At 41.4% G+C, this 27724-nt stretch overlaps 1 protein-coding gene across 1 annotated transcript in view; it reads right to left on the reverse strand.

The window, feature by feature from the left end:
- LOC124613900 (uncharacterized protein C1orf112-like) overlaps positions 1-27724 on the reverse strand; it is a 131482-nt gene that overhangs the window by 100434 nt on the left and 3324 nt on the right. The gene's annotated exons all lie outside the window — the stretch shown is intronic.

The following is a 27724-nucleotide window of genomic DNA, read 5'->3' on the forward strand; positions in this document are numbered from 1 at the left end:
AAAATATCTCTGTAACATGTGTTGTTCAAATGCGCCAGTAACAAATCTAGCAGCTCATCTCTGAATTGCTTCAATGTTTTTCTTCAATCCGACCTGGTACTGATCCCAAACACTCAAGCAGTACTCAACAATAGGACACACCAGTGTCCTGTATGCAGTCTCCTTTACAGGTGAACAACTCTTTCCTAAAATTCTCCCAATATACTGAAGTCGACCATTCACTTTCCCTACCACAGATCTCACATGCTCATTCCATTTCACATCGCTTTGCAACATTACGCTCAGATATTTAAATGACTTGACTGCGTCTAGCATGACACAAGTAATATTGTATCCGTACACAGGTTTGTTCTTCCTACTCATCTCCACTAACTTACATTTTTCCACATTTAGAGCTAGCTGCCATTCATCACATCAATTAGAAATTTTGTCCAAGTCATCTTGTGTCTTCCTATAATCACTCAAATTCGACACCTTATCGTACGCTATAGCATCATCAGCAAACAACCACAGATTGCTGCCCACCCTGTCCACCAAATCATTTATGTATATAGAGGACAACAGTGGCCCTATCACACTTCCCTCGGGCACTCCTGACAATACCCCTGTCTCTGAAGAACGCTCCCCGTCAAGGACAACATACTGGGTTCTAGAATGAGATTTTCAATTTGCAGCAGAGTGTGCGCTGATATGAAACTTCCTGGCAGATTAAAACTGTGTGCCCGAGTTCGAGTCTCGGTCGGGCACACAGTTTTAATCTGCCAGGAAGTTTCATACTGGGTTCTATTACTTACGAAGTCTTCGAGCCACTAGCATATCTGTGAACTTATTCCATATGCTTGTATCTTTGTTAGCAGCCTCCAACGGGGCACCGTGTCAATTACTTTCTGGAAATCTAGAAATATGGACTCTGCCTGTTGCCCTTCATCCATAATTTGCAGTATATCATGTGAGAAAAGGGCAAGCTGTGTTTTGCATGAGTGATGCTTTCTAAACCATGCTGATTCATGGACATAAGCTTCTCAGTTTCAGGAAAGTTGAATATATTCGAACTGAGAACACATTCAAGGATCCTGTAGCAAACCAAAGGTAGGGATATTGATCTGTAATTTTATGGATCCGTTCTTTTACCCTTCTTATATACTGGAGTCACCTGCACCTTTTTCCATCCAATTGGGACTCTTGTGCTCGGCGAGAGATTCACAATATTTGCAGGCTAGGTAAGGGGTTCATGCAATAGAATACTCTTTGTAAAACCAACTAGAATTCTGTCAGAACCTGGTGATTTATTTGCTTTCAAATCTTTCAGTAGTTTCTCCACATCAGGGATGCTTATTACTATGTCATTCATACGGCACTCTGCCCGATGGTCAAATGAAGGTATGTTTGCACGATTCTCCTGTGCGAATGACTTCTTGAATGTGAAATTTAAAACTTTGGCTTTTGTTTTGGTATCTTCAACTGCTACACCAGGGACTGAATGGGAGCCTTAGACCCATTTAGCAATTTTACATAGGACCAGAGTTTTCTTGGGTTCTCTGCCAGATCCTTTGCTATGGTGCGACGGTGATAGCTGTTATATGCTTCACCCACAGATCTTTTCACAGACGCATGAATCTTTACTATCCTTTGCTTGTTGTCATTTGTGCATTCTCTTTTGAACTGAGAGTACAACAGCCTTTGCTTCCTCAGCATCTTCTGAATTTCATTATTAAACCATGGTGGATCTTTTCCATCCTTTATCCACTTACTAAGCGCACAACTCTCCAGACCTCGATTTAAAATCTGCTTAAACTCTGCGCATAATTCCTCTACATGCATCTAACTGGAACTTAGTGATGTTAGTTCACTGTCTAAGTGAGATGCTAATGGCTGCTTATCTGCAGAAACACTCTCCTTCTTGACTGATTTATTAACTTTCGTACCCATTACTATATTGACATTGTTGATAAGGTCCAGCCTATTTGTAGCTAAATGGTCCGAGACATTTCCACTGCATGTGGGCTTCCAATCTGGCTGCTCAAGACAATTTTCAGAAAACATATTCAAAAGTATTTCACATTACTATCTGTCTGTAGCCCCCACAACTAATCCATAGATAACCCAATCTATACTCAGTAGGTTGAAGCAGCCTCCACCTAGTATTACAAGATCTGGATATTTACACGCTACTGACTGTAGACTTTCTATGAATGATTCTAGAACTGTCACAGCGGAAACGGAAGGCCAGTAAAAACATTAAACAATTAACTTGGTTTCAATCTACACCTGTTATTCATGACCAGGTAGCTTCATTGTCACACTCAACTTCGACCTCAACAGAGACAATATATTTGTCAACCTCAATGAACACTCCCTCTCCTATGGCCTCTAAACTAGTTTTTCCGATATACATTGCATGACTCGCTAAATATCTCAGAGCTTTCCACCTCAGATTTCAGCCAGCCCTTGGTCTCAAGAATAATTTGAGTTTGACAACTTTCCTGGAGGGCAGTAAATTTGGCAACTTTATTACGAATACTTCAACAGTTTACTGATAAAATTTTGATGGTCAAAGCATCTTTATTCTGATTGCTGCCTGACTCTCCTTGCTGAGTATCAACTGGTGAGAATTCACCAGAGTACCTCAAAACTACTGTCTAGTCTAAGGAACCTGCATGTGCACTCCACAAGTACTCTGTTATCCAAGTAGGTGTTTCCTTTGTGTGGTGTACCACTGACCTCCTGTCTGGTTTGTGTGTAGTCTTCACAACCTTTGGTAGATTAGGAGTTACAGAATGGTGAATAATTAGTTAAACAGCAGGGGAAGTTCTGGTTAAATGAAAATAATTTAGGATTAAAGGAGAGACCACTCACTGAGCAGGAGAGACATTGTCAATAGGCATACATAAAAGAAAATAATCTTTACACACACACACACATTGTGCTAACTGGACACACAGTGCCAAGATTGCATTTCAGCTAGTGGATTGGGATGGGGGTTTTATGTGGTTGAGGTGGGTAGAGTGAGACAGATGAGGAAGCAATGAGGGGCTGGGGGGATAGGTAGCTAACGTGGCTCAAGGAAGGCAAGAGATGTGCAGGCTACAAATGCAAAAGAGAGGGGTGGCAGGTGACAGGTTACATATGTATCACATGGGTACTGGAGTCAGTGAGGTTTGCTGCATGTTAAAGATAACATGGAGCTGTAGGTATGCAAGAGGGTGACAGGATAGAAGAAGGAGAAACTGTTGGGTTGAGGATGTAGGTTCAGCAGATAAGTGGTGATTGAGGCCAGGATTATGAAAGCAAAGGATGTGCTGCAAGGATAACTTCCATCTACACAGTTTAGAGAAGCTGGTGGTGGGGAGGGAGGACCCAGATGGCATTGTGAAGCAGACATTGAACTTGAGCATGTTGTGTTCAACAGAGGGCTGTGCCATCAGGTGGTCAACTTTGTTCTTGGCCACAGTTTGATGGTGGCCATTCATTTTGGTGGACAGCTGTTTGATGGTCTTATCAACATAAAATTTTGTGCCACGACTGCAGTGGGTCTGGTATACAACATGGCTGCTTTCATTGGTGACTCTGCCGGTGATGAGAAATGCTAGTCTGTGACATGGTTGGAATAGGATATGCTGGGTAGATGAATCGGGAGGTCTTGTATCTGTGGCTTCCATAGGGATACGACCCTCACGGCAAGGGCTTGGGAGTGGCAGAGGGATGAACCAGGATTATGTGTAGATTGGGTGGGTTATGAAATACCACTTCAGGAGAGGTGAAAAGGATCTTGGATAGGATGTCATTCATTTCTGGGCATGATGACAGATAGTCAAAGCCTTGGCGAAGGATGAGGTTAATTTGCTCCTGTCCAGGGTAATGAGGGGGTTACTCCTGTGCATCTGATTCCCAGACCTGACCTTCAGCATATTGGGCAAGGGAGTTCTTGTCACTCAGGCATGCCATGCACAGGTGACCATGCTTTGTGGGTATGGTGTGGAAACTGTTGAAATGCACATACTGTTGAAGGTTAAAGAATTTAATATGGATAGAGGGGTGCATGGATCCGTCGAGAGGTGGAGGCCAAAAAACAAGGAAAATGGCACACTGGGCTGAGAAGGGTCAGGTGAAGCAGATGGGGGAGAACATGTTAAGTTTGTGGAGGAATGAGGATGGGGGTACAGGCCCTGAGACTAGATAAGGGGTTTGGGGTTTTGGAAAGCTAAGGTTTCCTCTAGAGGCCCATAAATAGGTTGGCATATTAAGAGTGCTATGAGGGTGCCTGTGACTGTACCATGGATTTCTTTATATACCTTCCCCTCCAAGGAGAAGTAGATGTGTGTGGGCATATGGTGGGCAAGGTGTATGGGGAATACGGGGGTGGGTCTGGAGTCAGAAGGACACTGGGAGAGGTAGTATTCAATAGCAACAAGACCATGGGTATGAGGGATGTTGGTGCACAGGGAGGTGACTGGCATCAACAGTGATGAGTAGGGATCCACATGATAATGGGGTGGGGATGTTTGAGAGTCAGTGAAGGAAATTATTATATCTCTGACGTTAAGAGGCTAGGCTTTGGGAAATTAGTTGAAAGCGCTGGTCAACAACAGTGGAAATTCTTTCACTGGGGGCACAATAACCAGCTACAGTGGATTTCCCAAGATTGTTGGATTTTGGGAAACATGTAGAAGACAGACTGTAACTTCCAAATGGTTAGTGAGTAGTTAAAAATAGTTTAAATAGCTGAGAATATCTTGCCTTCAGTGTCTCTCGACGACTGCATACACGAGCTAAAATATGCTTGTTCAATAAATACAGGATACCATAATGGATTTCACTACAATGATGTACGCCACAACTGAAGTAACGTAAGTACGTAAATTTATTCACTTCAAAACCTGTATCTTATGAGCTCAGGATCAACCTTCAGTATAATAAGCCTTGTTGTTACTACTACAGCTAACCAATGGTAGCACATACTACACTGGTGATATTAAATAGTCCAGATGCAGTAATTTGATAGAAATGCATGTGGTCCATTGCATTGTTCAACACTAATACTCAACAGAGTATGAGTATAAAGTCACATATTATTCTGCCTTTTGCAATATTAAATCAAACTGTTTAACACTCCGAAATAATCTGTCACTGCACTGTTCTAATATGCTGTTTTAGACAATGTCCGACACAGGAGTTGTTCTATTGTAAAACCAAACCTGAATCATGCACCAAGAACTTATCTCAACCATATGCACAGATCGGCCCTCTAGTGGGTTCAACACTAACAATACTCGAGGCCGAGTATACTACTGGTTATAATAATGCAAAATATATGATATAGTTTAACAACATTATCAAACACACTATAATTTTCCCTACTTTGCTAGAATAAGTTTAAGACATTCTCTAAACACATAAAAATCACATTAATATTGAAATTGCAGAAATCGGCATTCTAACAATGCTAAACGATCAATTATCTGTATTTTGTTAATTACGCTCGAGATTTAATTCCTGCCATTTACAGATGATGAGAACGAAATATATTATTCTTTTATCTAAACATTTTCCATATATTAATTTCCTGAATCTTTGTTTATGGTACAAAGAGTATTGTAACTTCTATTGTTAGGTATTCCTATTATTCTTCTAAAAGCCTTTTTCCTATTATCAAAAAGTAATTGAATTTAATTATAACTGGAGATATAAGAGTATTGATCTAGTAATACATAATGCAGGGGTGGTAACCATAAGCCTGGAATGTTGCAAGATATGTAAGGGGTTGTTGGCATGAGGCAGGAGATGAGCTCAGGGGAGAGATTCACCCATAATCCTCCTGGCATCAGTTTCTGCTACCTATTGACCCCAAGCCCTATATCCAACAGTCTCCCCTTCCTCTATCCTGTTACCCCCTCCCAATCCACACCTCTATGGCATCTTCATCATGTGTCGCACCTCATTGGCTCCAGTACCTGTTTGCCACTTACCTAGCTCACGCACCTGCTACTGCTACCTCCCACATTCCTAGCCTGTACACCTGCTGCCTCCCTCTGAGGTGCTGCTACTTGTCTCCCAACCCCTCTTCCTGCTTCCCAGCTCTCTGCCTCTCTACCCACCCCACCCAACACAACCCCATGCCTGTCTACAAGCTGAACTGCAATCTCAGCATTTTGTGTTCAGCCATCACAGTGCAGGTACACAAATGTGTATGGGTGTGCTTCTGTCTTTTTTGTGTCTGTGTATTTTTACTCCAGTTTATCAAAGGATTTCTTCTGAAAGCTAGCAAAGTTTTTATTTTCTTTTGTGTGAGGCCATCAACAATTCAATGGCTCTGCTATTCAGTGAGTGTTCTCCTTTAATTGTGACAGTTGTTAACTGAGATAAGAGCCATGGAGAGCTTATCATCCACTTATGTTCCTTGCGTATTAGAAAAAGAGTTAACACCTTCACAAATAGTATCTTGGCACATTTAAAAAATCCTGGCATCAAAAATTTTTTTCAATTTCTTTTAACAATAAAGAAATACTCTATCAGCTCCGTGACTGACAATTTGTGCACTATGTGATCAAAAGTATATGGACACGTGGCTGAAAATGACTTACAAGTTTGTGGTGCCCTCCATCGGTAATGCTGGAATTCAATATGGTGTTGGCCAACCCTTAGCCTAAATTACAGCTTCCACTCTCACAGGCATACGTTCGATCAAGTGCTAAAAGGTTTCTTGGGGAATGGCAGCCCATTCTACACAGAATGCTACACTGACGAGGGGTATCCATGTCAGTCAGCGAGGCCTAGCACAAATTCGGCATCCCAAAACATCTAAAAGGTGTTCTATATTATTCAGGTCAGGACGCAGTGCAGGCCAGTCCATTAAAGGGATGTTATCGTAGTGTAACCACTCCGCCACAGGCCATGCATTATAAACAGGTGCTCGACTGTGTTGAAAGATGCAATCGCCATCCCTGAATTGCTCTTCAACAGTGGGAAGCAAGAAGGTGCTTAAAACATCACTGTAGGTCTGTGCTGTGATAGTGCCATGCAAAACAACAAGGGGCGCAAGCTCCCTCATTCAAAAACACGACCGCATCATAACACCACCGCCTCCGAATTTTACTGTTGGCCGATGATGTTTACTAAGCAATCGCCATACCCACACCCTGCCATCGGATCACCACATTGTGTACCATGATTCGTCACTCCACACAACGTTTTCCCACTGTTCAACTGTCCAATGTTTATGCTCCTTACACCAAGTGAGGCGTTGTTTGGCATTTGCCGCCGTGATGTGTGGCTTATGAGCAGCTGCTCGACCATGAAATCCAAGTTTTCTCACCTGCTGCCTATCTGTCCTAGTACTTGCAGTGGATACTGATGCAGTTTGGAATTCCTGTGTGATGGTCTGGGTAGATTTCTGCCGATTACACATTATCACCCTCTTCAGCTGTTGGCGGTCTCTGTCAGTCAACAGATGTGGTCGGCCTGTATTTTTTTGTGCTGTATGTGTCCCTTCCCATTTCCAATTCTGTATCACATTGGAAACAGTGGACCTAGGGATGTTTAGGAAAGTGGAAATCTTGCGTAGAGACGTATGACATAAGTGACACCCACTCACCTGACCACGTTTGAAGTACTAGAGTTCCGCGGAGTGCCCCATTCTCCTCTCCCACGATGTCTAATGACTACTGAGGCTGCTGATATGCAGTACCTGGTAGTAGGTGGCAGTACAATACACCTAATATGAAAAACTTATGTTTTTGGGCGTACCCAGATACTTTTGATCACATAGTTTATATCTATCTTTCATTAATATATGTTAAAAGCACATTTCGAAACTTCTTGCAACAGAGGAACTTTATCAACACAACACAAAAGGGGATGCAAATCTGAATTTATCAAAGTATGGGTAAAGAAGAGAAGGAGGGAAGGAATATAAGGGTTGAATGCTCATCAAAAAGTTTATTAGAGATGGAACACAAGTTGGTAATGTTAAGAACACGGAAGAAAATTAGCCATACACATTTCAAAAGTAGCTTCTATTCATTTTAAGAAATTTAGGAAACTATGAAAAATCCATAGCTGGCCAGGAATTTGGACTGCACTCACCTTGAATGTGAATCCAGTGCGTCAATCACTGTACCATTTCTCTTCATAGTTTACGAAGAACTGAAAATCCACAGAGTACGAACCCACTGACTCTCTTCAATGAAGTATCACTCTGGGGCAGAGTATGCCAATAAACACTTAAGCCTGAAAGTTATACAACTAGCTATCAGACAATAGTAAAGGTCTAGAACAAGGCCATTGGGGTACTTATGTGTTTTGTGGCCAAATGCTGTCAGCGCTTGTGGTGAGGTATGATGGGAACAAAAGAAGGTGTGTCAGTTGTTTGTGTTATGCAGCCAATGAGAGAGCAGCAGGCAGATGTTGTGTTTCGAAGTAATACATTTGGAAGAAAGGGTGAAATACTGCTGTAATTGAGGATGATAAATTCAATAACTTCTTGTTTGAGTCACAGCTATATAAACTGTGCTAGTATCTACAAACCAAGGACAGTCTCACAACCCTTGGTATAATTGAAAAAGCAGTGAAATATTTCTCTGCTCTGTGTGACTGTACAATGCAAGCACACTAAGTGGATCACTGTTTTTTTTAAATTAAATCATGGGAGAAGGTAGGTGGACCAACGTGTTTCATCTAAATAATGGGAAGAGGTAAGTGGATCAATGTTCATTAACCCTTTCGCAGCTACGGGCATACATGTATGCCCGGTAGGTAGAGCGGCCAGATGGCTATGGGCGTAGATGTATGCCCAGTGTCAGGAAGTCCAGACGGATGCGGGCATTCATGTATGCTTGGGAGGCGGAAAGTCCAGATGGCTTATGGCACTCATATATGCCCGAGCTCGGGGGCAGGTAAAAGTACACAATAGAATGGCTGCTCACTGTTGTCCGCATTTCTGACAACAGTGTCTTTATCTGGCCTTCTTTGTAATGTAGGAAGGTGCTTTCGTTGTCACCTCTCCTGGGCGCTTTCTGTTTACAAGTTTAACATTTGGCCAGTCCTCTTTTCGCTTCTGGTGAGACAACAGCATTTGCATGTGTAGCCTTTGCCATGTTGTGACACAATTTATCAGACAAGGAAATCATAATCATGGATATTCTTATGAATAGTAGTGACGAAGATTGTAGTGATACTTCGGAGCTTTTTTCCGTCGAAGAGTTGGATGTGTCTGGACATATTGCTGAATCCTCAACATCATGAGCAGAAGATTCTTCCTCTGAATATGAAAAGAAGATGAAGTAAGTGAAACTTCATCAGGAAAAAGAGAGTATGACGGGTTGATCACCCAGTGATGAAACGAGACCATTTTGTGAACACATTTAGCGGGTTAAAAGCAGACTTCAAAGAGTCAACAAGTCATTTAGATCTTTTTTTGTACTTAATGTCCGTCGAATTCATTTGTGCCATCTGTACACAGATAATTAATTATTATAAATTTATTACTGAAAAATGACGACAGTACCCAGGAGATTAGCATTTGGAAGCATATAGAACCAGCAGAATTTTATTGCTTCCTAGCGTGGTCTCTGCTTATGCCTAGAAGTAAAAAGGTAGAAGTGAATGAATATAGATCGACAGATTCTTTCCTTCAAACACCAATACTTTCTAACACAATGGCAAGGGACCAGTACAAGTTGATCCTGCATTTATTGCACTTCAGTGACAATTCCACCACATCTCAAAATATTCTTGTAAAAATAGGTCTCAGTGTAGATCACATAAAAAAATAAATTCCTTGAGGCAGTAGTACCCTTTGAAAACCTAGTGATTGACGAAAGTCTGGTACTTTTCAAAGGAAAGCTCCAATTTAAGCACTACATACCAAATAAACATAGCTGTTTTGGCATTAAAATTTTCAACTTTTGTGACGTACAAACCAATTGCACTTTGGATTATATTGTCTACACTGGTGCCGCTACAGGAACAGACTATGGAAATGCTGATTGGGGAAAATCAGGCGATGTTGGTGAGAGTTTGTTATTAACATACCTCAACAAAGGTCATACCATTTATTTAGACAATTGGTATTCAAGCCCTGAATTATTCCTGTGGCTCCATGACAGATATACAAATGCTGTCGGAACAGTACACAAAAACAGGAAACATCTACCACTCTTGCCAGATACGCTGAAAAATGGGGAAATACAGTTCAAGTCGTGTTGAACATTAATGGCATTAAAATGGATGGACAAGAAAAGAAGTCTGGATGCTTTCCACCATAAATGGAATGGAGTTTGTGGAGACAGAGAAAAAAGAACACAGAGCAGGCCAAAACAAATTGAAACCTGAAACTTCCTGTCAGATTAAAACTGGATGCCGGACCGAGACTCGAACTCGGGACCTTTGCCTTTCGCGGGCAAGTGCTCTGCCAACTGAGCTACCCAAGCATGACTCATGCCCTGTCCTCACAGCTTTACTTTCTGCCAGTACCTCGTCTCCTACCCTCCAAACTTCACAGAAGCTCTCCTGCGAACCTTGCAGAACTAGCACTCCTGAAAGAAAGGATATTGTGGAGACATGGCTTAGGAGCTTCTGTACCACTAGTGAAATACCACTTGGAAATAATCTGTCAGTTGCTTGATGAATTTCATAGTCAAATGTGTAAAAGTGTGATCCCATGGACAACCAAAGAACAAAGCCCTTTCCGACTGCAGAATTAAGAGGGACATTGTCCTGGGTTCCTCATAGCAACGGAGAAAAAGGAGATTCCCCAGAGATGCTGTGCAGTATGTACTGCTCATTCACAATGAAAAATGACACGCATAAGACGCAAAAAGTGTGACGTGGTTCACTGCATGGTGCCATGTTTGTAAAAATATCACACACTAAAGAAATATTAGGATGTTTTAGTAAGTGTGTACATTTCACGTAAAAGAAAGTAAAAATGAAAATGTAAATGAAAGTACAGAAAATGGTTTTTAACTCAACGAGCGGCAATCCTAAGCTTGCATCAAAAATGAGAATGGGAAACTACTAAAGCAAACCGTACTGAACGTGACGAGCTGTAAAAGAAAACAGCGAGCAAGAAGAAGGTAGATGTTTAGTATCTGATTTCTTACTGTTGAGAATTGATTTTAGGCTTTAAGTACAAACGACGCCATGGATCTATCGCTAAATGAGTTATCCAGATATATTCTTTGTTTAACTCTGAGTCCAGATACACGACACAATTTAGTTTTAAATTTCTGTAATTTTTTTTATTTACAATAGTAGCAAGAATTGTCCAAGATTAGGGTGTTTTTGCTATGCACTACTCACTTTAAAGCTATATATCTTGAAACACATTCATTTGATGTTAATGAAACTTTAATATGTTGTTGATATAGACATCAATGGTGTAAGTCTCAAGTTACAGAAATTACTATTAAAAAAGTTGTCATCAATTTTCTAAACCAACTGTTTTTCAACCCATAATAAACATATAACTGAAAGTGTTGGTTAGTTTCGAAGCTCTCTTTCATGGTTATAGAAACAATATTAACCACTGTGACCATACAGGGCATACTGCTTTCAAGAAGAACATTATTGAACAGTGATTCTCTGTACGCTGGAATGTGCGGGATGCCTGCAGTGTTCGTAGCCTATGGTGACCACAGGGCTGAGTCCGCCAACCGCCGACCACGTGCACACTGCGTTTTCCTCCCATTAGCCAGCCAGCCAGGACTCTCAGCCCCTGTAGCCATGAAAGAGTTAATACATTGAGTGTGCGACTCTTTTATGTGTAAAAATTGATCCATCTATCTTCTCCCACAATTTAATTAAAAATCAGTGATCCACATACTTAATATGCTCCCACAGATCTGCAGAACTAATCATCTAACACAGTCCATGATAGTGCTTTGAGAATTTCCGCATAAATTCTAGAACCACTCGTCCTTCTACCAACTTGTACACACGATATTTTAAATATATGTGGGAGAGTGGAAACGTATCTACTGTGCCACCTGTTTCTCTGTGCAGGTTGGAAGTTTGTTATCAGAAGACTGTAAGCATGGCGGTCAGACGACGCTAACAAGTGTTTGCCGCTAGCGCCACAGAAGCCGTATTGGAAGAACAAGAAGTAATTATGTAGTATTCTTTGCTGTTTTAGTGACTGTGATTATTGTTACAGAAAAATGAACAATTGATTATAGAATTTTAAGTACTTCAGGTATTGGACTCGCTAAAGGCAAGATGGGTTCATATATTATGTGATTAGTAAATATATAGCAGACATATTTAATCGAGTCTAACACTAGACGAATCAGTTGACTTGTAAACATTTAAATATTAATGTGGGAAATGGTGAATATGTTACTTGTGGAAGTTGAAATATATCATGACTGAACCAGAAGTATTCTTTGAGTACTAAATTATTTCAAAAGTAGGGAGAGAGAGTCTTTTAAATTCCCTTAACCAGCAGTATTCTTTGGAGAAGAAGTTTTTGGAGATTGACGTAGCCGGAAATCAAGAGAAGAAGAAGATTGGCTGTGCAGATCAAGTAAGTCAACTGTGTGAGAGAGGTGTGAATTTTGCAATCCAACTTCACACCGCTTCTTATTGTCTCACGTCGTTAGACCACTTCATAGCACTCACTGCCACAATCACAAAATATTTCTCTCAAAACAAACAAACAAACACACACACACACACACACACACACGACAAGAGTTTCAATTGCGGCACTAGAAATACATTGCCTCCCTTCTCGCCTCTCACTGGTTATTTCGAAGAATCATCCCACTGGCTATGCGAAACTGACATGTTGTCAACCTATTAGCTGTAGATAAGCAATGCCATGTCCTCCACTGGCCCTGATCTAGACTTAGCCCAGGCAATCTGTTTTGCAGTGTTAAAGAGTTCTTTGATAATGACATTAGTTTCTGGGAGTTTTTTCTGTAGCCCTACTGTATTTGACTGCTGTATTATGAAAGAAGTATAAACTTATAATAGTTCTGTCAACTGATTATGAAACAACAATTTGCTAACGCAAGTTGTAATATACCAGCAGATTTAGGAACCTCTTCGAAGATTGCGATGACATATGATCAGGCCAAGGAAGGTATACAGAAAAGTAATTGGGCTTACCCCGGGCAATGTCAGAAAATGAAAAAAATCTGATGGCTGATCCTTTCTCACCAGAAACATCCAAATCTGAGCCCTTTTCAGGACCATGGTTAACCTTCATATCTGTTAACACAGGAGGCATAACAGCAGCCACAGAAGAGCTGCTCCAAGATCTATGCAGTCATGTGTGTACATGAGACACACAGAAGTTGTGACATGTCAAGACCAAAAATAAACGGAATGCACTTTGTCATTGAAAGACTGCATAATAAATATGTAGGTGCTATTTTTGTTCATCCAGATTTTCAGATCCTGTCCACAGCATTTACTGATGAACATGATATTGAAATTCTCACACTAAGAAACAGCCAATTGTACCACTTCATCCCTTTACAAACCACCCAGTGCTGAATGTATGGTTAATAAACCATCCTGTTATCATAATAAATGAGTGCTGACTGTGACTGGTGACTTCAACAGCCATAGTAATGTTTGGGGCTTTGATCGTGAAGACGAGAATGGGGCAGCAGTACAAGAATAGACCGAACTACATCAGTTGCATTTAATCGATGATGCAAAAATTACCAGCATCATTCAACAGTGGCAGGTGGAAATCAGACTAAAATCCTCACCTCATATTTAGTAGCACCAGTAAACAATGCATAAAATCAGTCGGTCTCCCAATACCCAACTCACAGCATAGACCAATGATCTGTGAAATCTTTTCTGCTGTTAAATCTAGCAAAGTACCTTTTCGAAGAAGGCTTAATTTTAGAAAAGCAGACTGATCGAGATTTGCAGAATTACAGAAGTGACTACTATAGAACCAGCACCAGAACATTATGATACCTGCACCACTGCTGTAAAGAGCTGCTCCAAAATATCAATTCCTCATGGTTGGCAAACATCTTACGTTCCTGGACTTACATCAGACCAAGCCTCCCCATTCAAAGAATACAGGAACTTATTTGAAGAAGATCCTTTCAGTGAAGCAACTGTGGAAGCAGGGAGCAACTTATTACTTCTGTTAAGAAAGATAAAAAGGGATCAATGGATTAAAACCATAGAAAACTTGGGTCTAAAAAGAGGCAATCATAAGGCTTGGAGACTCCTGAAACATCTAAGTAATGATCCATCTATGAGTGCTGTACACCATAACATTACAGCCAATAAAATAGCACATCAGTTACTGCTGAGCCAGAAGGCAACCCATAAACCCAAAAAGGCAAAACTGCAAAGAGAAGAGCAAGAGGAGAATAATCCGCTTACATCATTCAGCATGGAAGAATCCGATAAGGCTATTAAAGTAAGAATGGAAAATCAGCTGGCTTAGATGATATACGAACGGAGAAAATCAAGTACTTTAGCATAACAACAAAGAAATGGATTCTGCAACTCTTTGCTAATTGTGGGAGCAGATGTCAAATCCCAAAGATATGGCAGAAGAGCCGAGTGATTGCTTTGCTGAGATCTGGTAAAGAAAGGAACAATCGAATTAATTTTAGACCAAACAAACTACTGGAAAGTATGATCTTGAATTGCCTCCTACCTGTAGTTGACCACCCACTATTACCTCATAAATCTGTACTTTGCCCAGGTAAAAGCTGCACTGGACAACTGCTGAATATTAAGCAGTTCATACAAGATGAATTTGAACTCGTCAGGTGACAGGGGAGGTATTAGTCGACTTATCTGCGACCTATGACACTTTCAACTATCAGCTACTACTACTCAAGGTATATAATATGACCAAGGATTTTAGTCTAACTAGGATCATCACAGCAATTCTGCAAAACTGCAGGTTCTTCATTGACTTTGAAGGGCAGCACAGTCAGTGGAGACTACAGAAAAATGGTCTTCCCAAGGAAGTGTGTTGGCTGCAATCTTATTCAACATGTATGCAAGCGACCCCAACAGCAGAAGTTTCTTGTATGCTGACGACAATGTTCTTGCCACTCAGAGCTCAGACTTTGAATCAGTGGAGAATACCATCACAGATGGAAATCATTATAGGTACAGAAAGCTGGCTGAAGCCAGAGATAAATTCTGCTGAAATTTTTACAAAGGCACAGACGGTGTTTAGAAAGGATAGATTGCATGCAACCGGTGGTGGCGTGTTTGTCGCTGTTAGTAGTGGTTTATCCTGTAGTGAAATAGAAGTGGATAGTTCCTGTGAATTATTATGGGTGGAGGTTATACTCAACAACTGAGCTAGGTTAATAATTGGCTCCTTTTACCGACCTCCTGACTCAGCAGCATTAGTGGCAGAACAACTGAGAGAAAATCTGGAATACATTTCACATAAATTTTCTCAGCATGTTATAGTCTTAGGTGGAGATTTCAATTTGCCAGATATAGACTGGGACATTCAGATGTTTAGAACGGGTGGTAGGGACAGAGCATTGAGTGACATTATACTGAGTGCACTATTCGAATTCCTCGAGCAATTAAACAGAGAACCGACTCGTGGAAATAACATCTTGGACCTACTGATAACAAAGAGACCTGAACTTTTTGACTCTGTAAACGCAGAACAAGGAATCAGTGATCATAAGGCCATTGCAGCATCCCTGAATATGGAAGTAAATAGGAATATAAAAAAGGAAGGTTTATCTGTTTAGCAAGAGTAATAGGAGGCAGATTTCAGACTACCTAATAGATCAAAATGAAAATTTCTGTTCCGACACTGACAATGTTGAGTGTTTATGCAAAAAGTTCTAGGCAATCGTAAAATGCATTTTAGACGGGTATGTGCCAAGTAAAACTGTGAGGGACGGGAAAAACCCACCGTGGTTCAACAACAAAGTTAGGAAACTACTGCAAAAGCAAAGAGAGCTTCACTGCAAATTTCAACGCAGCCAAAACCTCTCAGACAAACAGAAGATAAACAATGTCAAAGTTAGTGTAAGGAGGGCTATGCCTCAAGCATTCAGTGAATTCGAAAGTAAAATTCCATGTACCGACTTGACAGAAAATCCTAGGAAGTTCTGGTTTCACATTAAATCAGTAAGTGGATTGAAACAACATATCCAGACACTCTGGGACGATAATGGCATTGAAACAGAGGATGACACGCGTAAAGCTGAAATACTAAACACCTTTTTCCAAATCTGTTTCACAGAGGAAGACTGCACTGCAGTTCCTTCTCTAAATCCTCACACGTACGAAAAAATGGCTGACATCGAAATAAGTGTCCAAGGAATAGAAAAGCAACTGGAATCACTCAACAGAGGAAAGTCCACTGGACCTGACAGGATACCAATTCGATACTACACAGAGTACGCGAAAGAACTTGCCCCCCCTTCAGACAGCAGTGTAATGCAAGTCTCTAGAGGAATGGAAGGTTCCAAATGATTGGAAAGGAGCACAGGTAGTTCCAGTTTTCAAGAAGGCTCATCGAGCAGATGCGCAAAACTATAGGCCTATATCTCTGACATCGATCTGTTGTAGAATTTTAGAACATGTTTTTTGCTCGCATATTATGTCATTTCTGGAAACCCAGAATCTACACTGTAGGAATCAACATGGATTCCGGAAACAGCAATCGTGTGAGACCCAACTCGCTTTATTTGTTCATGAGACCCAGAAAATAGTAGATAGAGGCTCCCAGGTAGATGCCATTTTCCTTGACTTCCGGAAGGCGTTCGATACAGTACTGCACTGTCGCCTGATAAACAAAGTAAGAGCCTACGGAATATCAGACCAGCTGTGTGGCTGGATTGAAGAGTTTTTAGCAAACAGAATACAGCATGTTGTTCTCAATGGAGAGACGTCTATAGGTGTTAAAGGAACCTCTGGCGTGCTGCAGGGGAGTGTTATGGGACCATTGCTTTTCACAATATATATAAATGACCTAGTAGATAGTGTTGGAAGTTCCATGCGGCTTTTCGCGGATGATGCTGTAGTGTACAGAGAAGTTGCAGCATTAGAAAATTGCAGCAAAATGCAGGAAGATCTGCAGCGGATAGGCACTTGGTGCAGGGGGTGGCAACTGACCCTCAACGCAGACAAATGTAATGTATTGCGAATACATAGAAAGAAGGATCCTTTACTGTATGATTATGTGATAGCGGAACAAACGCTGGTAGCAGTTACTTCTGTAAAATATCTGGGAGTATTCGTATGGAACGATTTGAAGTGGAATGATCACATAAAATTAATTGTTGGTGAGGCGGGTGCCAGGTTGAAATTCATTGGGAGAGTCCTTAGAAAATGTAGTCCATCAACAAAGGAGATGGCTTACAAAACACTCGTTCAACCTATACTTGAGTATTGCTCATCAGTGTGGGATCTGTAACAGGTCGGGTTGACAGAGGAGATAGAGAAGATCCAAAGAAGAGCAGCGCGTTTCGTCACAGGGTTATTTGGTAAGCATGATAGCATTACGGAGATGTTTAGCAAATTCAAGTGGCAGACTCTGAAAGAGAGGCGCTCTGCATCGTGGTGTAGCTTGCTGTTCAGGTTTCGAGAGGGTGTGTTTCTGGATGAGGTATCGAATATATAGCTTCCCCCTATTTATACCTCCCAAGGAGATCATGAATGTAAAATTAGAGATTCGAGCGCACACAGAGGCTTTAGGCGTTCTTCCCGCGAACCATACGTGACTGGAACATGAAAGGGAGGTAATGACAGTGGCATGTAAAGTGCCCTCCGCCACACACCGTTGGGTGGCTTGCAGAGTATAAATGTAGATGTAGATGCCCTTGAAAACCTATCAAGATACTATAGCACAAATCAGCTTCAACCGAACACTCCCCCTCCCCCTGCCCATAAAGACTCAAGTGCATGCTTTTCATTTTAGAAATAGGGAAGCTACTCCTAACTTGATTAGTGTATGATCAACATTGCTACACTCCAAAACACCTAGGAATGATGCTGGACAGATCTCTTTACTTTCAAGAGACACTGCATAAATTACAAGTAGAAAGTTTCCACCAGGAACAATCTGTTAAGAAAATTGGCCGGATCACAGTGGGGCAGTCAACCTGAAACTAGATGAACTTCCGCAGTTGCATTAGCCTATTCTGCAGCAGAGTACGCTTGTCCTGTTTGGCATAGTTCATCACATTCCAAACAGGTAGATGAGCTCTCAATGACACATGCATAATTATAACAGGTTACTTGAAGTCTATTCCTGTTGAATGGATTTACAGTCTTGCAGGAATAACACCACGTTCCATTCAAAGATAAATTGTGGCAAATTAGGAACAAAAGGAAGCGGAACAACAACAAACCCATGCCCTGTATGGGCATAAATTGCATTCGCAGTGATTGAAGTCAAGGAAGAGTTTCCTTAGAACATCAAAGGCATTTACTAACACTGCCAAAATGCCAGGGTGCAGGGTGGAGGGATAAGACTTCCATTTCCTCTGGTTGGAAAAGAGTTTCTGAAACTCTGCCTCCAGGACATGACAAGGAATGAAAGACTTGGAAATCTTTGAATAGGCTGAGATCCGGAGTTGGCAGGATCAGGAGTGGGCAGATCAAAGTTTTATCTGGCAAGATGGGGTTAAAGTACAGAAAACAATATAAAGTATAACTGTGGAGAAGTCCAGACAGTCCAGCATATGCTTCAGTGTCAACTCTGTCCAGCCTCCTGTACTGCAGAAGACCTCCATCAAACGACAGAAAGTGGACTGGAAGTGACCAAATTTTGGTCAAGGACTATATGATAGGTCAACTGTGTACCTACAGTATGCATGTTTCTGACATGAGAATAAAAAATAACAGATTCAGATTTTTGTCATCAAGCATTAAAACAATTCTAATTTCTTTTCTTGTTTCTCAAAATACATTGTATTAATATTGAAGTTTCTACTCAGTGCATATTGTAAGATGACACTTCACTCAGAAGATGATGGGAGCACAGAAACAGGCAGAATGCCTTACATCCTTTACCAGCAGCTCCTGTGTCACGTACCAAGCTACAGTGTGTATATAGTATGTTTATGTACAAACATTGGCGTCTTTCAGTATTTTTACATACTGTGACAGTTCAATTCTGGCACCAGTGGCCGCCAGTTTGAATTCCCGCCGAGTGGTGCATCTGGTAGCCGCAATGACTGTGAGGGTACTCTGGCACTGGTTGCATCCATGCTGTTGGCAGCATGCAGGCAGAATCTTCCAGAGAGGAACAACAAAACCTTCTCGCTGGAACAGAGACGGCTGAGAAAGAGTGGCTGTAGTCTTCGTCCTGATGATCCATTGTACTGGTCGGGGCATGTGGTCTGTCAACCGGAGGTTCCAAGCCATTGCTGGATCAAGTAGACAGGAAAAGTTTTATGAAGAGACCAGCTGGAACTGCTGCATACCACCATTGTGGACAGTGAGCGACGTTAAACAGCCACACACACACAAAAAAGGCGATTTTGGTCAAGATGGCAGTTTGCAACTGTTACCTACATGGATTCATGTGGCCATTACAGCTTGTAAAGGTGCATTCACTGCTCAGATAATTGAATGACTTGGTTGTAGTGAAGTATGTTATTGGTGCCATTGTGGTTATTGTATCAAGTCCATGTCGTTTTGGATGCGCGTGCTTGTCCTGACAAGAACCATATTTATCACATTATGTTGATTACTGTGTATCTTGTTATTCATTTGATTATTGTTTAAAAAGGTGTCATTCACATTTTGGAATGGGGGCTGCAAATGGATAATGTTAATGCACATGAGCTATCAATTCACTGTAGTAATGGACCTGTCTATTGTGCAAGGATTACCTGTGGTCATTTTAATATTATTTATTCTGAAATTCAGGATGGCAAACTCAGTGCTTAAATACAAATCTTTCTTGTTAATTGCTAGTGAGATCTGTGCAATTTCTGCCTGCCACATTAGTTAATGAGATTTGTTTTTTATGTAAAGACTATCTGTGGGTATTTTAAAACTGTTTATTATAAATGAAGGAAGGTGAATCCAGTACATAATTTGAAAGTTGTTTTGGTTGATTCCAAGTATGTTTATGTCATGCTGATTCATTAGCTGTTGTCTTAATATTAGCTGTTTGTTAAAGACAAAAGGGGAATGAAAGTTTAAATTCATATTTTCCCTGCTCATTGATCTTAAAGGTTCTATTAAAAAACATTGTGTGGTAAAATGATTTTATTAACTCTCTTGTAAGCCTATCTGGAGTTCACCTCTTGAGTTTTCTGTTTATATGTTTGTGTGTGATAAAAGCATGAAACTTTGTTAGTTGGAAATGTCATTACATATGCCTGCTAACCTCAGCACAACCACTTCATTGCTACATCACATATTTGGCTGTGCTGGATTATGAGTGGCTTGCATAAATGCATTCCGTATGACAAAAAAAGTCATATTGTTAAATTTTGCTGGTGCAATTCTCTTGGCTCCTACTGTTGCTATTGTGTTTCAGCATGCCCAGTGACACTGAATTGTGGAAAGAGGAGCTTGCCAACGAGTTGTCTATTACGGACGGTGACAGGAGCACAGTTGAGTTAGCATCGCAGCTGAGGGAGGTAGCTGATCCGCTAGTCACACCACCAGTCTTGCAGCCGGCCCAGGTAAGCGACGCCGGCGCCAGCATTCATTCAGTGTGCATTGGTGGAGCTTTGTTGTTAGTGTCCCTTTTATGAAACTGGGGAGCCTTGACACTCACAGATCAGTAGAACTAGAGCATGTGTGGAGCACTATGCTAACAGAGTTCAGGATTTACACAGTCTCAGGTCCGCAGATGTGCGCTGTAATCAGTTGCAGGACTCGGTTAAGGAAATAGTTGTGAGAATGCAGGGGCTAAGTAACTGCAATAGCGATGCTGAGACAGCTAGGGTAGCTGTGCCAGCAGAGTGTGTGGGTAGTGACTATTAGCAAGGAATCTCGCGCTCCCTTTCCTGAGTTATTCACTAAACTACCCAACCCACTAAAGAGAATATTGCAGCAAGGGGTAGTATTCCTCATCATCAGGATTTCCTTCCAGCGAACCAGGTAGGAACTTTGTGAACGATATGCCTCCATTGGTTTCTGTCCTGCTATAGGTTTTCCTTCTCCACTACATCCCATGTTACTACTCTCCTCTTGAGATCTTCCTTAACCTGGTCTGACCATCTCTTCCAGCCCGCCCAATTCGTCTTCTTCCTGGTACCTCCATCTCCAAATACTGGCGAGGAGTTCGAATAGGGCGCATTCGCTTCACATGACTGAACCACTTCAATCTCAAAGCGCTCATTCTCTCCTCTGTAGGCAATGTCACCTGCAGGTCTCTCCTTACATAATCATTCCTGACTCTGTCTCTCCTAGATTTTTTGTAGACCTAACCTAAGGAACTTCATTTCACATGCTTATATTTGACTCTCTTCTCTCTTATTTATGACACAGGCCTCTAGACCCTACATCATGATTGGCAGGAGATAAGTTTTATACATGGTCTGTTTGGCTCTTTGAGGGACTTCCTTGTCCCAGATTAGATTTCATACTTAGCGGAAGAAGCTAGATCCTTTTGTTATTCTATTTAAGATTTCTAGTTTGGCAGTTCCATAGCGTGATATGATGCTACCCAGATAATTGAAGCTTTTCACACATTCAAACTTCTCCCCCTCCAAGTGACAAGTTGTGGGTGTGACAAGTTGTGGGTGTCCTGCTCATCTTCATTACCACTGTCTTGTTCCTACTCACAGTTAACATGAATTTTTTAAATTTTGTGTTCCAGTTATCTAGTCTGAACCTCCATTTCCATCTCTCCCCAAATGGTGATGTCATCAGCAAAGAGAAAAGCGCTGAGGTCTTCATTTTCTTCTTCTTTGATGTCTTTCATGATTGTGTCCATAAGTGTAATGTAGAGTAAAGGGGAGGGCAAACTGCCTTGCTGAACAACTCTCGTCGTCTTAAACCACTTTGATCTTCCACCTCCTACTTGTACACTGCTCTTACAATCATCGTACAGCATCTGGACTTTTTTAATTAATGAATCAGGAACATTAGGTTTTCTCAAGCATTCCCATATTTTATTGTAGTATTGAGGTAGTATTGTCAGAAGTATGTAGTGAGGATGTTAAGCAGTGCCTGCACTTTTTGTTTGAACTGTGGGGAGATGTTTGGTTTAAGTGACATGCAACTACATCAGATACTATGTCTTGTGCTTAAGGGCCATTTGGAGCAAACCTTGCGGGACACAATGTGTGATGCCTTGCCATTCTCAGAGTTTAGATGAAAAATCTGTTAGACTATTTGTCTGCAAGTGCCTGTAACCAGTTGATAGAGAAAAATTACCTTGGGGTACAGGGCCTTGACGAATTTTGGAAAGGTATGTGAAAAGGGTCTCGGATGCTGCCAGAAGCTTTGTGTTTGGATTTTCAGGAACACGGAATAGTTGCTAAATCTTGGAAGGGATGCAGTCTAGTGATTGGTCTAGAGTCACTTTTAGTAAACGACCACACAGCTCCCAGCAACTCGATAGGTTAATCTCAGAGGTGGATGCTGTGCACCATGTTGATAGTGCTCAAGTTACGAGCGAAGAAAAATGTTTGTGTGTGGGAGTTTTAATGATGAACCAGTTTTGTGTTTCTGGAATTGGGCAGTTCTTTGAGTTTGGTTAACAAACTTTGGTATTTGGCACACACTGCCTTATGTAAGTTTCTCCAGCTTGCTGGAGCAGCAGACAGGTGGAGAATAGCTAATCCTGAGGAGGTGCTGTTGTTGGGTGAAGTTTCGGTTAACATTCAGACTGAAAATTTCATGTGGAGGATTAAGGTGAAGCTAGTTCAGAATTTGTCAGTTTCTGCTTTTTGGACTCAAATTTTATCCGACATGTTGGTCTGGTTCCTAATTAGAGGAGAGGCAAGTTCTCTTTTGTCTTGATAGGTTGCATCATTATGAGTTTTGTTTGTACCAGTCAGGAAAGGGTATCAAGAATCAGTACGGAGTGGTTACGATGGAAGAGTTAAGGATGGTTAAGATTTTATTCATCTATCCCCTAAACAGGCAACGGGGTTACGCCAGTTGTGTACTGAGTTTGGCGATGTATTGACTGATCGCTTGGGTGTAGTGAAAGGAGAGGAATACAAGATTGAGCTTATTGATAACATGCTGGTACAGCACCCACCATATCATCTCTTCACCTCATATTAAGCAGCTCAAGCTGTGCTTACACAAAATGTAGAAAGAGAGGGTTATTAGGATGTCTAGATCAGGCGTATGCATCTTCCATATTTGTGGTTCCGGTACCCAATGGACAGGACAGGATGTGCCGAGCAGTGGACTATAGAGCCTTGAATACAAAGGTAGTTCTACAATCAGTAGCATTACATGATCTGCAGATGTGTTTTGGTTGGTTTAAGAATGCCAAGATTTTTCCAGCCCTTTACTTTAATCACGCCTACTATCAGGTTCCCTTAGCCAAAGAATCAAAACCTATGACAGCTTTCATTGCTTACTGGAATCTTTATGAGTACTACAAGTGCCATTCGGGCTTTCCACAAGTGCCGCAACCCTGTTCAGAATTTTAGATAATGTTTTTTCCAGGTTAAAATTTAGATCTATTTATCATTACCTTGATAGTCTATTGATCTTTAGTGAGAATTTTGAACACCACCTTGAGATATTAGAGAGGTTTTGGAGTGTCTTAGGATGGCTGGGTTCATTGTTAAGCTGTCCAAATTGAAATTTGCCCAACCTGAAATTTCCTTTTTAGAACACCTAGTTTCCAGCCAGGGAGTTAAGATAAATCACAGCCATACAGTGGCCATCTACTTGTTTCACCCTCCAAAGAATATGAAAGGGGTGGCACATTATATTGGGATGCTAATTTTTTTTAGGAAATCCATACCTAACTTTGCCCAGTTAGCGGCTCCCTTAAATAATCTTAGGAAGAAAATTCGAGTGGGGGCCATCCCAAGAAGCTGCATTTGGGGCATTGAAAGCCACTCTAGTGAGCGCTCTGGTGTTGGCAATGCCTTACTTTAACAAGGAGGTCATAGTGCAGACTGATGCCTCGATGTCAGGTGCCACAGTTGTCCTTTTGCAGGAGGAGGAGAGGGGGGGGGGTTACTGGCTGGTTACTGGCCACACTGAGGCATTCCAGGCGCATCACTAGATAGGCAGTGAGAGTTTCAGTGTTCCAGTTCAAAGTAAGACACATAAGAGGCATGGAGTGTATCATTGCGGACAGTCTGAGCAGAATGTTCAGAGAGGAGCAAGATCAGCTTCCGGTTGAGGAAGTAGGTGGATCAGATGAATTGGATGGCTTAGATCATGTAATTTGTCTGATCTTAAATGGCTCTCGGCTTCTCTTTAAAGACATTGGCAGACAGCAGGACACTGAGCTCGAGTTGTAGCATTGAAAGAGAGAATTAGGAAAGGCGAATCAGTTAAGCCATATTGTCTGAAAGGGGACACTAAGTGTCACACGGTACGAGGGAGCGGACATAAAAAAGCCTTGCTCAAAGATTTGGTACCTCTAGTTTCCAAGTACTTTCATGAAAGCCTGGTGGGCAGTCATCTGGGTGGTTTCAAGACGAGAATGATGATTAGGGAGCATTTTATTTGGAAGTCTATGGATGAAGAGGTAAGGGCCCGGCTGACAAGATGTAAGACGTGTGCCATTAGCAAACCAGCATTGATATCCACCAAGGGTTCATGGCACCTGATGTAGTGAATCAGCCTATGGAGAGGATGTACATAGACCATGTGGGGCCATTCCCACAACTGCCAGATGGGAAATGCTACACACTTGTATGCGCAGGCACATTTTCACATATTTTTGGTTAATTCCGACACATGATACAACATCCCAGATTACTATCAGATGCCTTCAGTCATATTTGGGACCTTTGGGCCATGTAGCATATTAGTTATGGATAGTGCTCGTAACTTTACTTCAGTAGCCTTCCTTGAGGCTGGAAGTAGTCACACTACTACAAAGGCGTAATACTCTAATCCCTCATATGCTGAGAAAGTAAACCGAAATTTGTAGGTAGCCCTCACTGCTTCCATCATGCAGACCATAGCCAGTGGGACAGCTCACTGCCTTCTAGAGTATGCTTTTAATACAGTTGTACATGAGACTCACAAGCAAACTCCGATGGCCCTGATGTTCACATTCAAGCCCAATTCTCCCTTATCTAGTTTGTGGGAGTTGGATAACCTACTGCCACATGAAGTTAACACTGCGAAAATATGGGTAAACTGGAAACATGCCAACATAAATCTTAAGCTAGCACATGATTGGTTAGAGCTCCACTGTAATTCTGGGAGATGGCCAATCTCATTAAGGCTGGGTGACGAGGTTCGGAAAAAAAATTTTGCCGCAGTGAGCTGGAGGCCAGATAGGGCAATGGGAAAACTATTACCCAGATTTGAGGGCCCTGTCCAGATCCTTTGCTTTGTAACACTGGTCACCTTGGTTGTTAAAAACCCACAGACCAAGCAAATTTTTTAGGGTCCATATTTCTCAAACTAAATCTTTTCAAGAGGGAGATGCCCACCGTAATGACTAGTGTGTTTAATGTCACACTCACTGCAAAGTTTCTTAATAAATTGTTTCATTTTATATCCTCGGTTGTGAAATGACTTAGAAGTGCCTTGATGGTAATATGGTGCTGCAGAGCTGTGGCAATGTGAATAATGCCAGTGTATGAGTGTCAGCATTCTGAACCCCCTGGTCATGTGATCTGAGGGGAAGGGGGCAGAGCCGGAGGGGGGGGGGGGGGGGGGGAGAGTGTGACAGTTCGACTCCAGCACCAGTGGCCACCATTTTGAATTCCTGCCAAGTGGTGCCTCCGGCGGCCACAATGACTGAGAGGGCACATCGGGATCTGTCACATTCGTGCTGCTGGCAGAGTGCGGGCAGAACCTTCCAGAGGAAAACAACAAAAACTTGTCGCTGCAACAGAGATGGCTGAGGAAGAGCGGCTGCAGTCTTTGCCCTGGTGATCCGCTGGACTGGTCGGAGCATGTGGTCGGTCAACTGGAGGTCCCAAGCCATTGTTGGATCAAGTAGGCATGAAAAGTTTTATGAAGGGACTGGCTGGAACTGCTGCAAACCACCATTGTGGACTGTAAGCGACATTAAGCAGCTACATAAAAACAAAGGCGATGTTTGTCAAGTTGGCAGTTTGCAACTGTTAGCCTATGTGGATTTGTGTGGCCATTACAGATTGTAATGGTGCATTCACTGCACAGACAACTGTATTACTTGGTTGTAATGAAGTATGTTATTGGTGCCACAGTGGTTAGTGTATCTAGTCCACGTAGTTTTGGATGTGCGTGCCTGTCCTCAAAAGAACAACATTTATTACATTATGTTGAGTACTGTGTATCCTGTTATTCATTTGATTATTGTTTAAAAAGGTGTCATTCACATTTTGGAAGGAGGGCTGTATATGGATAATGTTAATGTGTGAGCTATCAATTCAGTGTAGTAATGGACCTGTCTATTGTGTAAGGATTACCTATGGCCATTTTAATATTATTTATTCTGAAATGCATGACACTGGACTCAGTGCTTAAATTCAAATCTTTCTTGTTAACTGCTAGTGAGATCTGTGCAATTTCTGTCTGCCATGTTAGTTAATGGGATTTGTTCTTTATGTAAAGACTACCTGTGGGCACTAGAAAATTGTTTATTCTAAATGCAGGAAAGTAAACCCAGTGCATAATTTGAAAGTTGTTTTGGTTGGTTTCAAATACACTTATTTCTTGCTGGTTTCTCATTAATTGCTAGTGAGATCTGTGCGATTTCTGTCTGCCATGTCAGCTGATCAGATTTGTTTTTATGTAAAGATTATCTGTGGGCACTTTTAAAATTGTTTATTCTAAATGCAAGAAGGTGAATCCAGTACATAATTTGAAAGCTGTTTTGGTTAATTCCAAGTATGTGTATGTCATGCTGGTTCATTAGCTGATGTATGAATATTAGTTGTTTCTTAAAGGTAAAAGGGAAATGAAAGTTTAAATTCAAATTTTCCCTCATCATTTATCTTAAAAGTTGTCTATACAAAAACAAACATTGCGTCATAAAACTGGCGTATCGGTTCTCCTGTAAGGCTAACTGGGGGTTCACCTCTTGAGTTTTTTGTTTAAATATTTCTGTACAATAAAAGTATAAACTTTGTTAGTTGGAATGTCATTACATATGCCTGTAAACCCCAGCACCACCACTCCATTGCTACCTCACACATACGAATGTAATGTTTCCAGTAGTCATCATATGATTACAATACATTCATAATGCTGATCACTACAGCATCCCCACTTTTCATTGTTGATACCCACTTCTGTATTACCTCTATCAGCTTTTATGTGGACAACCCAGTATTCACTTGATAAGAAACCTGGACCCTCCTGCCAAAACACTTCATAAATTTCAACTATATTTAACTACAACCTATCCACTTCTCTATTAAAATTTAATAAACTGCCAACAGAATTGAGGAGTCTTACATTCTTGGTTGGAGATCCAAATGAAGGAATAATTTACCTTGGGGATATTTTACCAAAGACATTGCTGTCATCACCAAAACCATGTATGTCTTAGGGATACGTAACGACAGTACTTTCCATGTGTTTTCAGACATGATGCAGAATCTACACATCACTATCATGTTACCTAATTTCATAAGGAAAGATCGGTCAATCATCCAGACTGCCACCCGTGCAGCTACAATTAACCTAAAATAAAGAT

Source organism: Schistocerca americana, chromosome 4, assembly GCF_021461395.2.
Source record: "Schistocerca americana isolate TAMUIC-IGC-003095 chromosome 4, iqSchAmer2.1, whole genome shotgun sequence".
Taxonomy (NCBI): domain Eukaryota; kingdom Metazoa; phylum Arthropoda; class Insecta; order Orthoptera; family Acrididae; genus Schistocerca; species Schistocerca americana.